Source organism: Arachis hypogaea, chromosome 13 (genome assembly GCF_003086295.3).
Source record: "Arachis hypogaea cultivar Tifrunner chromosome 13, arahy.Tifrunner.gnm2.J5K5, whole genome shotgun sequence".
Classification (NCBI taxonomy): domain Eukaryota; kingdom Viridiplantae; phylum Streptophyta; class Magnoliopsida; order Fabales; family Fabaceae; genus Arachis; species Arachis hypogaea.
The window spans coordinates 41,847,659-41,859,152 of NC_092048.1; the positions used below are offsets into that span (position 1 = coordinate 41,847,659).

The 11,494-nt window shown below is 40.2% G+C and overlaps 1 non-coding gene across 1 annotated transcript; it reads right to left on the reverse strand.

The window, feature by feature from the left end:
• Window positions 1–8,166: 8,166 nt before the first annotated feature.
• LOC112739454 (small nucleolar RNA R71) lies at window positions 8,167–8,274 on the reverse strand. The gene has a single exon (XR_003170389.1). It is a non-coding gene; the product is annotated as a small nucleolar RNA R71 (small nucleolar RNA).
• Window positions 8,275–11,494: the final 3,220 nt, after the last annotated feature.

Below are 11,494 nucleotides of genomic sequence, written 5' to 3' on the forward strand. Positions count from 1 at the left end.
TACGCGTCACTGACGCGCACGCGTCGCGCCACCTTTCTGATTCCCATGTGTGCGCATGGACGACGCGCACGCGTCACTATAACTTTTCTGCTTTCCACGCGTGCGCGTGGGCGACGCGCACGCGTGACCCCGTTTTTACTCCAAAGCTGATTTTGAGTTTTCAAGCCAAATTTCAGACTTCCAGATCTCCATCTCACCCCTTATGCCCTCAATACTTATAATATGCCTAGCGATGGAAAGAGGCTAGGAGATGTGGTAACTTGTGGACAAAGTAAGGGGAGAATTAATGATGAATTATGATTAATGATGACTGTATGAGTTGCTGAGGGTGATAATGGAAGTGCGGTGTACGCCGTGAGCCAAAGGGCTGTATTTGATAATAATTATTGGCTGGTTATGGGTTATGTTATAAGCCGGATGGCTATGATAAATATTAATTTATGGCTGGAAATGAAACTATAGCTTTGAATGATCGCTTTATCTTGAGCTCTCTTTCTCGGAAGTGCGACCCCAGAGAGATGAAGAAAGGTGAGAATCCCCTTCCTTGTTCCTCCTGGTATTGTAAAATCGCCCCCAGCGAGATGGTGGGAGGTTAGGATCCCCTCTTTGGTTCCTCCTGTGCATATGAGAACGTACCTCCTGGGTAGATACAAGGGTTGTGGTTGTGCCCCACTTGCTCCAAGTTGGTTAGTATAGAGGCTCCCCAGGTGGATGCATGGGTTGTGGTTTCGCCCCACTTGCCCGGGGGTTATGACAAGTGATGTATAAAATGTGCAATCATGTGATGTATAAATGATGATATGGTCATGATGAATGATTATGGAATGTTACGAATGAATGTGAAATGATTATCTGAGTTACGAGTGTTCCTGGATGAAAGCAGTGACTAGCCACCACGTGCTCCAAGTTGAGACTCGATACTCTGCTGACCCTATGCCGTAAGTGTGGCTGGACACTGTGAAAGTTCCGGATGAGCTCGTCCCCGTGCATAAACACCAGTGTGGGTGTTGTATGATTATGATTATGATCATGTTTATGATTGAAAATAACTCAAGTTGGGGATGCACAACAGAGGGACAGTCCAATGGTTAGCTAACAGGACTTGTCGGGTTGGCTTTATAACCGACAGATGAAACTCATCATCCATGGGGCAAGCATACATCATTTTTCATATGTTTGAATTGTTTGGGTTTTTCTATTTATTTTGGATTGCTATATCATATATGCTATATTACCTGATTATGTGCTACTTGTTCTACTTGTACTTTAATTGTGTATTATTTGTCTGTATTGCTTGTGTTTGTACAACTGAGAGGTCCCTCATGCTGGTGTCGGTGGATGCTGAGGGATGTTCTTAATGAGATGAGTTGATGATGTAATTGAATAATGATGATGATTATTGAATGAGATAATTTGAGCCCCCTAGGTAGACGCAGTGAAATGATTTCACTTGCTCCAAGTAAGGATATGATGTATTGATATAGAATTGCTGTGACAGAATAACTGGTGATGATTTTATTTATGACTCTAATTTTGATTCGTTGGAGAGTTAGAGACATTTGAGAAGTATGAAGAATAAGAATTTGATTTAGCATTCCCTTATGACAGTTGCCTATTTATGGATTAGCGAGAACATAGAATGAATTGGTGAAAGGAAGTTTAGGATGCTTAGTGAGTTTTTATTACAATGCATTGTATTTATTTGGCACTTTTACCGTATTGGGAACCCATGGGTCGGGGGTTTTCATTCCGTATATATCTCTTGTTTTTCAGATACAGGTCCAGGTGCTCAGAAGTGAGCTGTGGTTCATCTAAGAGACGGCGAAGATCTTTATATTCTCTACTTTATATTTACTTAGAATCTCTCCACCTTTATTTTGAAAAGCTTTATTATGTATTGAACTCTTCTGAACTTGCCTATAAAGGCTCTTATGTTACTTTGTGTATTACTTATCTGTATGTCGCTTTCGACTTCACGCTTTATCTTTTAGTTGTCGATGCGTGAGTGACACGACTTCGCGATTTTATTTTTACTCTTTTCAGGCTTCTCGATTAATACTCCTTTCAATTATACTTATATTTATGTATTAAAAATCCACCTGAGAGTCGTACTACCATAATATCATTGACTTATGACTCGAGCATAAGGATTTGAATATTAGGGTGTTACACACTCTGGTCTATAGTTGCAGCCAACTTTTGGAGAAGAAAGCCCTACGACAAGGCAAATAGAAAAACTAGGGAGGAAAATAAAAAAAAAACAACAAAGGCAACAGCTAACACCAGTAAAAATATGGATCATCAAATCTATTCTCACTTACTATATATTTATCTATTTCCTCTCGCCGCTCAGAGTGTGGGCCATTGTGCACGGAGTCTAACACCAATAGGTTTTCAGTATGCCGTTGAAGCACATATAGCCACCAGTGATCATCTTGACACACTGGAACAAACCACTTCATCGTTGAATAAAGCATGCTAGCATATAGTTTTTTTCGCATTCTTGTAATGAAAAATAGATTTTTTGTATAGATGATAAGTAAGTATGTGAATTACTTACATATTTAACTTGTTTCGCCTTCCTCGCATCGAACCAGTGTTGCCCGCGACCTATGAAGCTACTAAGAACAGGGACAAATCCAGTGTTCCTGCCCACACATCGTTCAATATTATTATCAGTCAATATTAAGGCCTACAATCCCATTTTGGATTAGTTAAACACCTAAGGAAATAATTAAGACTGATAACTCATAAATATAGATTTCGTATATCTTCAACAGTATCCTTTATGGAGGCAATTATGGATATTAATTAATATTAAGTAGGTAAGGACAAATTACACTAACCATTAGTCTCAGTGGAATACAGTAAAAATCAGTATAAAACCTTGCGTTGCTCGAAGCATTGAACATGGCACAACAGTAATCAACCACCTGAATAGAATAAACGCATTGCATTTCATAGCACTTTAATGCAGAATACATACTCACCAATTGATTACGATTTTTTTCGGTCTTACCGTATCGCTTACTCTTCTACGCCATCCCAGTGATTGCAGGTCCACTTGCTGCAACTGAATATCATCACTATTGCGAATACATGCGAGCGTGGCATTCTGTGCAGCCGTACGATCTGTCGCCCACTTGTATATCTTGTTCATGTCATCACCTGTAGGCCTTGCAGCAACCTCAGATGGCATTGGTGTGTTCACCACATCTTCTGATTTTCTTATATTTTCTGGTGCTTCAGGTTCCAGAGTCGCATTTCGTTCATTTGTTATCGGAGATCTGTGCGATGAGTCTGGTATGTGCATCTGAGTGATGCCAAGCGAGAATGACGGGATTGGAAAGTCAACCTGGATTGGGTCTTCTGGTGCAACATACACTACTATTGCAAGTTCTTCGGAATTCCTGCACATTCATTAACAATTAAGTGCTTTTAAGTGAGTGCTTATTGCAAGTTCTTGTGCAATTCTTTAATACTTTAGTTTAGTAGGAAGCATGCATTTCCAAAAAGGGTGTTAGCGTGAACTAAAGTAAAGAAAGTTGTGTAACCAGCATACGATTAGATAGATAACATGTTGATGGTAATCAGTGGCTAAGAGAAGGGGAGGTTGAATCTTAGCTTCCCTTTTCACAGAATATAACTTTTACTTTTCTAAAGAACCTCAGGAGATATTTTCACTTTTTGTCTCGTAACAAGTTAAGAGACATTTTTATTTTGTCTCGTAACAAGTTGAGAGACATTTTTCATTTTGTCTCCAGAAAACCAGAAATAGAGAAGAAGCAGAGAAGAGAGAATCACACCAAGATGTATCCTGGTTCAGCTGCTAAGTGCAATGCAGCCTACATCCAGTCTCTATCACAACAATGACGGAATTTTACTATCTTTAACAGATTACAATCACCAATTTCTTTCCCTAGGATCTACCCAATCCTATCTGGGATAAATCCAGATTCTAACCCCAATCTGAACTTGACTTGGACTGAAACCAAGCTTTTCAACTGCAAAGTGCTAACCCAACTTGCAAGGGAATCCCCACAAGATCATGAAACACAACAGAAAGATGTACAAAGAAATTCTGAGACATCTATGGCTTTTTCTCTAATTTTGATCACTGCCTTTTTTCTCTCACTGGCTTTTTCTTACAAATCTCACCATGTTTGCCTTTTTCACCATGAGACATAGACAGAAAAAACTAAGAAAAAGAAAACAAAATGAACATCATTGAAGGAGAAGAACTCAGGAAGCTCATGTAGCTATGAGAACTATGTGCTTTCACTTACTCTCCTTGATCTCAACCCTTGGCCGTTCACCCTTAATATAGAAGGGGAAGCTTCCAAGGTTGAAACCCTAACCCAGCAACTTCTTCTCCTACCAAAGAGTAGCAGCGGCTTCAACAGAGAGGGTTGAGAAAGCCGAGGTTGATGCATGCAAGCTTACCTCATCACTCTCATCTTTTTTCTTCAAGCTTCTTCCATCTTGGCCATTGATCTTGACTTTGGCCCCAAGAATGGATTCTGATCGTTGATGGGCTTCTGACTCTGGACAGCTTCAACTAACAACACAACTTATTAAAATTTTTAGAAAATTTAGCAGAATGTACCCTATAATTAGAATCTCCTGCCAAATACAATTATTACTTTCTGACAAATCAAATATGTTTTAAACAATAAATGATAAATAAATATAACATTTTCCAAAAAGAAAACAGCTGCAGGCATAAATTGTAACATGTATGCATTCAATAAAACATCAAATCCTAACCATTTTAGTGCGCAACCCCTTATAACTCCACAATTTTCAACAAATTTAACCACATATTTAACCAAATTTAACAAAATTTAACCACTAATTTAACAAAAATCCTAACAAAATGCTAAACTCATAAAATAATCTAGAAAAATAAAATAACCATAACAAAAATAAATCTGGTAATAATGGCTACATGGTCACTTTAACGTGGTGGTGACAGAGGCGGAAGTAACGGCGATGTGAACAGCAACTGTAGAGGATGCGGCGGGAACAGCAGCAGCAGCAGAATCAACGACGACGTGCAGCGGTGGCGACAGTGGGTGTTCTAGGAGGTGGTGACGATGATTACGTGCCCCAGCGGTGGCAATGACAATGACGTGCTCTCGGCAGTCGTGACGGTGACAGCTTCGACGATGAGGGAAAGAAGAGAGAGAAAGAGAGAGAGAGAGAGTGTGTGTGTGTGTGTTCGCATAAGTGAGGGAGAAGGGTTTCGCGTTTGAATTTTACCCCAATTTTGCTGTCGGATTTATTGGCGGATTAATCTGCCAAAACGACACATTTCACTAAATTGTGATACCGGCGGAATATACCAACGGTAAAATTGGCCCAGGTAAGTTACTTTTTCGCGTCAATAATTACCGTCGGCTTTAGTGGTGAAAAATTTGTTCCAATCGTAATCTTTTTTGGTGACAAATTTCTCCTCCTTTCCGTAAGAAAACCTAATGCTAAATTTGTCCGTACAAATTGACGCTAAATCTGATGGTAATTTCGACGGTACTCAGTGTTTTTCTTGTAGTGCAGATAATACGAGAGTTAATAGTATCATGTGAAGGAGTTCTAATACATTTTACATTGTGGTCTTGATGGGTTTGTAAAACGTCGTCCACGGTTAAATTGGGCTCTATGCTCCTTCTATCACTTTGACCTCTTCTTGAATTCGCCTAGAATAATGATGAAGACTGAGCCAGATTGTCTAAAGCAATGCCTTGTTTAGGCTTTCGAAATTTCAAGATTTAGCTTCTTGAACTAAAAAACCGGCCATGTTTCACGTTACAGATGTCATATAACCTTGATATTTCTTGGTTAATCCATCTAGTATGGCTTGAATGTGATCGTCCTCATTTAAGGGGGTAAACCAATAACAAACAATAAATCTACCAATTCCCAAATGGTTTTAAATAAGAGTGAATTTTTTCTCATATTTCATAGAAGTGAGAGCAATGTACTACCTTATTCTTGAAGGTGACTGATAAACCATTATTTTATGGTTTATATTGTGTTTAATTGTGTGGTTTTATCAAAATTTTACCCACTTATTCATTAAATAAGCATGCATTTATAATTCCTTCCTAAAAATACTTTATGGTTGAAAACTTGCTTCCTAGAGACTTTTAATTTTGTATTTTAACTCTCCTTTATTCCACTCGATGCCGTGATCTGTGTGTTAAGAGTTTCAGGCTTTATAGGGCGTGAATGACTTGGAGATTGGAAAGGAAGCTTGCAAAAATGGAAGGAACACAAGAAATTAAGGGGATGACCAGCGAGAAGTGACATGGACGCATAGCTCACGCGACCGTGTGATATAGACGAAATTGCAGTGATGCGGACGCATGGCTCACGCGACCGCACGGATTGGAAACTACACCAGTGACGCGAAGGCGTGGACGACGCGTACGCGTGGCAAGGCAAAATGATGGATGACGCGAACGCCTGGATAACGCGATTGCGTGACGTGTGCGATCTTCAGAATCTGTAGAATTCACTGGGGGCGATTTCGGGCCCTGTTTTGACCCAGTTTTCGGCCCAGAAAAGCAGATTAGAGCCAGGGAATATACAGAGACCGAGAACAACATTTATTCCACATAATTTTAGTTTTTTAAATCTAATTTTACCTCTCCTCTAGGTTTTCTCTCTACACATTCATAGTTCTTAGGATTTGATTTTATTGCTTTTTAGATTGGAACATTGGGAAGAGTTATTACCTCCGTCAAGACTTCGTCATTCTAGTTCGTTTCCTTACTTGTCACTTACTCTTTCATGTTCTTTATTTACTCAGAGTTACTCTTGGATTATTTCTAGAATTTATTTATACAAGAACTATTTTTATTTTTAATTGATCCTTTTAATTATTATTTATTATGTCTTTCAGTATTTCTCTTCCTTATTTTGTGAATTTTACATTCATAATGAGCGAGTAGTTCCATAACTTGATTGGGGGATGATTGAAAGGAAACCTTGAGTTGGATTACTCAAGAGAAAAATTGTAATTGGGTTTATTGTTGGATCGTCCTCTAGTTATTGACACTAGTCCTTCTCAAGGGAGAGGATTAGGACTTGTGACTAGAAATAGTTTTCCAACTTGCTTGACTTCCCTCTACCTAGTAAAGGGTAACTAAGCAGAACAACCTCCAATTATCAATTAATCTTGAGAGTACTCCAACAAGAATAGGGCTTCCAACTAATCTACTCCCAGTCAAGATTTTTATTTAAAATTACATAATTTCTCTAATTTAATTTCCTGCTTATCAACTCAACCCATTTTGGAAAACATCTGATTGATAAAATAGCACATCTTTCTGCAACTCGTTGGGAGACGACCTGGGATTCATACTCCCAGTATTTTTAATTTTAATTTTGTGACAACCCCATTCTAAATTGATAAGTGGATTTTTGGCTGGTTAAGAACTGTACTTGCAACGTATCTCTTATAATGATTTCTTAACTTGCCAATTTTCGCCACGTCAATTTTTGGCGTCGTTGCCGGGGAGTTGCAATAGAGTGCTAAGTTATTGATTGGAGTTTATTTATTTGCATTTTATTTTATTTTTGCTACTATGAGCTACATGTTTCTTTCGTTAAATGACGCGTTCACTTCCTGATCCAAGCTTGCCAGTATTTGATCCTGAGATTGAAAGAACCATCTCACGAATAAGGCAAGCTCGGTGTCGGTTAGTCCTCTCTGAGGGCGAATCTGAAACGTCACTTGAGAAAGAAACAAGCTCCCTTTCTGCTGATTCGGTTGATTTACGTGTAGGTGACATGGCAGCACCTAGGAGAATTACTATCCAGGAGGCTGGAGCCCCTGATTTCACAATGCAACCATTTCAAGCGCATCACCCAGCAGTGGCTACAGACTTTGAAATAAAAACTGCACTGCTCAATTTGATGCCTAAGTTTCATGGCTTACCTGCTCAAGAGCCTATCAAGCACCTGAGAGATTTCCAAGCAGCCTGTTCTACTGTCAGGCGTGATGGTGCAGATGAAACTTCAATTTTGTTAAAAGCCTTCCCATTCTCTCTTGAGAAAAAGGCGAGAGAGTGGTACTACACTCAACCCGCAACAACTGTTTCTGACTGGGATACGCTCAGAAGAGAATTTTTGGAAAAATTCTTCCCAGCTGAAGTTACTGACAAACTAAGGAAAGACATTTCCATGATTATTCAGGATGAATCCGAGACTCTCTATGAATATTGGGAGCGCTTCAACAACCTTCTGGAAGCATGCCCCCACCATATGATTGACAAGATAGTGTTGCTCGGCTACGTCACACAGGGCATGAGGCCCCAAGATAAGACCACATTGGAAAGTGCTAGCAATGGGTCTATGAAAAAGTACAAGACCACTGATGAGGCATGGCAATTGATCAGCGACTTAGCTGAATCTACTCGGAATCACAGGCAGAAAGAAGGCCGTTCAAAAGCTGTTGCAAAAGTATCCTCTAGCAGAGAGAGTGCTAGTCTAACTCAGAGTATCTGTGAAATAACCAACTTACTGAAGCAGATACAATTGAATCAACAACAAGTTCAGCAAGCTCAACCTTCTCCACCACAGCAAAGCCAACAGTTAGTCCCATAGAGAATTTACGGAATCTGTGCTGATTATAGCCATTACACTGATGAATGTCCGCAGCTCCAGCAGGAAGACAACACCGTGGCAGCCACTCATAACTTCTATGACCGCCCCAACCAAGGATACAATCAAGGTGGCAGTTACAACCATGGATGGCAGGACAATTCTAACCAGAATTGGAGAGATAATTCTAACCAGAATTGGAGGGACAGCAATAACAGAGGAGGCAGAGACAATCAGGAAAATCAGAGGTGGAATAATAACAACAACAGGCAGCAGAACCAGAACCAACCTTATAGGGCACCTCACCTGAGGCAATTCCAAGGATCATAGCACAACCAACAGCAGACTTCTCAGATCACTTATCCTTCTTCATCTTCTAATGATGAGTTACTACAATCTATTGACCGGAGACAACAGGCCATGGAAAACAACCTTAATTCTACTCTAAATGGTCTGAACTCTACCTTGCAAGCTCTTGTCTTATAGATTGGATCAATGAATAACTCCAATAACCAGCCTTTGAGCTCCAGTGAAATCCCCTCTCAACCATTACCCAATCCAAAAGGTGGCATTAATGCCATCACCCTAAGGTCCGAAACCACATTGCAAGAGAGGAATCAGGAAGAACCAAACCCACCAGAACACGCCTCAGCTGAAGAGGTAGTAGAAATAGAAGATGTTGAGGAGGAAGAGGACATACAGGACATGGCTGAAGAAGAAGAAGCTCAATCACAGGAAGAAGCACCAAAGGGCGCAGACACTGTAGAAAATGTCATTCCTATTCCATTTCCACAACTTGCAAGGAAGCCCAGGAAGCAGTTGGAACCTGATCCCAAAATGGTAGAAATATTCAAAAAGGTTGAGGTAACTGTTCCCCTTTTTTATGTTATTCAACAGGTACCTAAATACGCAAAGTTTCTAAAAGATTTATGCATACATAAAGACAAAATTAATGAATTAGAAACTATTCCTTTAGGTAGCTCCATATCTGCTTTAATGGGAGGTATCCCTGAAAAGTGTAGTGATCCAGGTCCATGTATGGTTAATTGTACTATTGGTGGTGTGGTATTTTCTGACTGCATGTGTGATTTAGGAGCATGTGTGAGCATAATGCCTTTGTCTATATATGATATTTTGAGGCTCCCTCCCTTAAAAAGGTCGGCAGCTCATTTTGTGTTAGCAGATAAAAGCATTATTACAGTGGCAGGAGTTGCTGAAGACGTATTAGTGGGCATTAAGGGACTCACATTTCCCATTGATTTTTATATCCTGGAGATGCCCCAAAATGACTTAGAGAAGCCATCATCAATCCTACTCGGAAGACCATTCCTGAAGACCTCGAAGTTCAAATTGGATGCTTTTTCAGAAACATACTCTTTTGAAATAGACGGTCGAGTAGTAAGCTTCAATCTGAATGGAGTTATGAAACACCCTCCAGAAGATCATTCTATCCTCCAATGGGACATCATAGATGAAACCGTGGCTGAAGTTCACCAGGAGGAGTTCGAAGAGAAGTACACAGGACAAGGTCCGAGTGTGGGGACACTTTCTGAGGACAATGAAAGTACTTTACCATTGTCACCAGCTCCAGACAATCCAGAGCCTGACCATGAGCTGAAGTTAGAATTAAAACCCCTCTCTCCACACCTCAAATATGCTTACCTTAAGGACAAGCAAAAGTTCCCAGTTATCATTGTACGGGAACTCACTTCTCAACAAGAAGAACAGTTACTTAGTGTGCTGAGGAGGCATAAGAAGGCAATTGGGTGGAGTTTGGCAGACATAGTAAGCATCAACCCTCAAGTTTGTGAGCACAGAATATTTTTAGAAGAGGGAGCAAGACCTGTTCGTCAACCCCAGAGAAGACTGAATCCTACTATCTTAGAAGTTGTTAAAAAGGAAGTAACCAGACTACTTGAGGCGGATATCATCTATCCCATCTCAGACAGTGAATGGATAAGCCCAGTACAAGTGGTGCCCAAGAAGTCTGGAGTCACTACAGTGAAGAATGAGCATGGAGAGCTCATAGCAACCAGAGTACAGAATGCCTGGAGGGTCTGCATTGATTACAGGCGCCTAAACCAGGCCACTCGTAAGGATCACTATCCTCTTCCATTCATTGATCAAATGCTGGATCGCCTGTCAGGTAAGTCACATTATTGCTTTTTAGATGATTACACAGGCTATTTCCAAATTCATATAGCTCCTGAAGATTAGGAAAAGACTACTTTTACCTGTCCTTTTGGGACTTATGCTTATAAGAGAATGCCCTTTGGCTTGTGCAATGCACCAGCTACTTTCCAAAGGTGTATGATGAGTCTTTTCTCTGACCTTATTGAGGACTGTATGGAGGTTTTTATGGACGATTTTAGCGTTTATGGTGATTCTTTTAGCCTTTGCTTAGATAGCTTATTTAGAGTATTAGATAGATGTGTCAGTACAAACCTTGTATTGAATTTTGAAAAATGTCACTTTATGATTAAACAAGGTATTGTACTAGGACATGTTGTGTCTAATACTGGCATTTCTGTAGATCCATCAAAGGTGGATGTTATTTCTAGTTTGCCTTACCCCTCCTCTGTGAGGGAAGTCTGTTCGTTCCTTGGCCATGCAGGTTTTTACCGAAGGTTCATTAAGGACTTTAGTAAGGTAGCACTTCCCTTATCCAGATTACTGCAGAAAGATATTGATTTTTCGAGTTCAGTGAGGATTGCAAACAAGCGTTTGATAAGCTGAAAACTGCCCTGACTCAAGCTCCAATTGTGAGAGGACCAGACTGGAGCCAGCCATTCGAAATCATGTGCGATGCTTCCAACCATGCAGTAGGAGCAGCGCTGGCTCAGCGTGAAGGTAAGGATCCTTTTGTCATTGCTCATGCGTCTAAGAC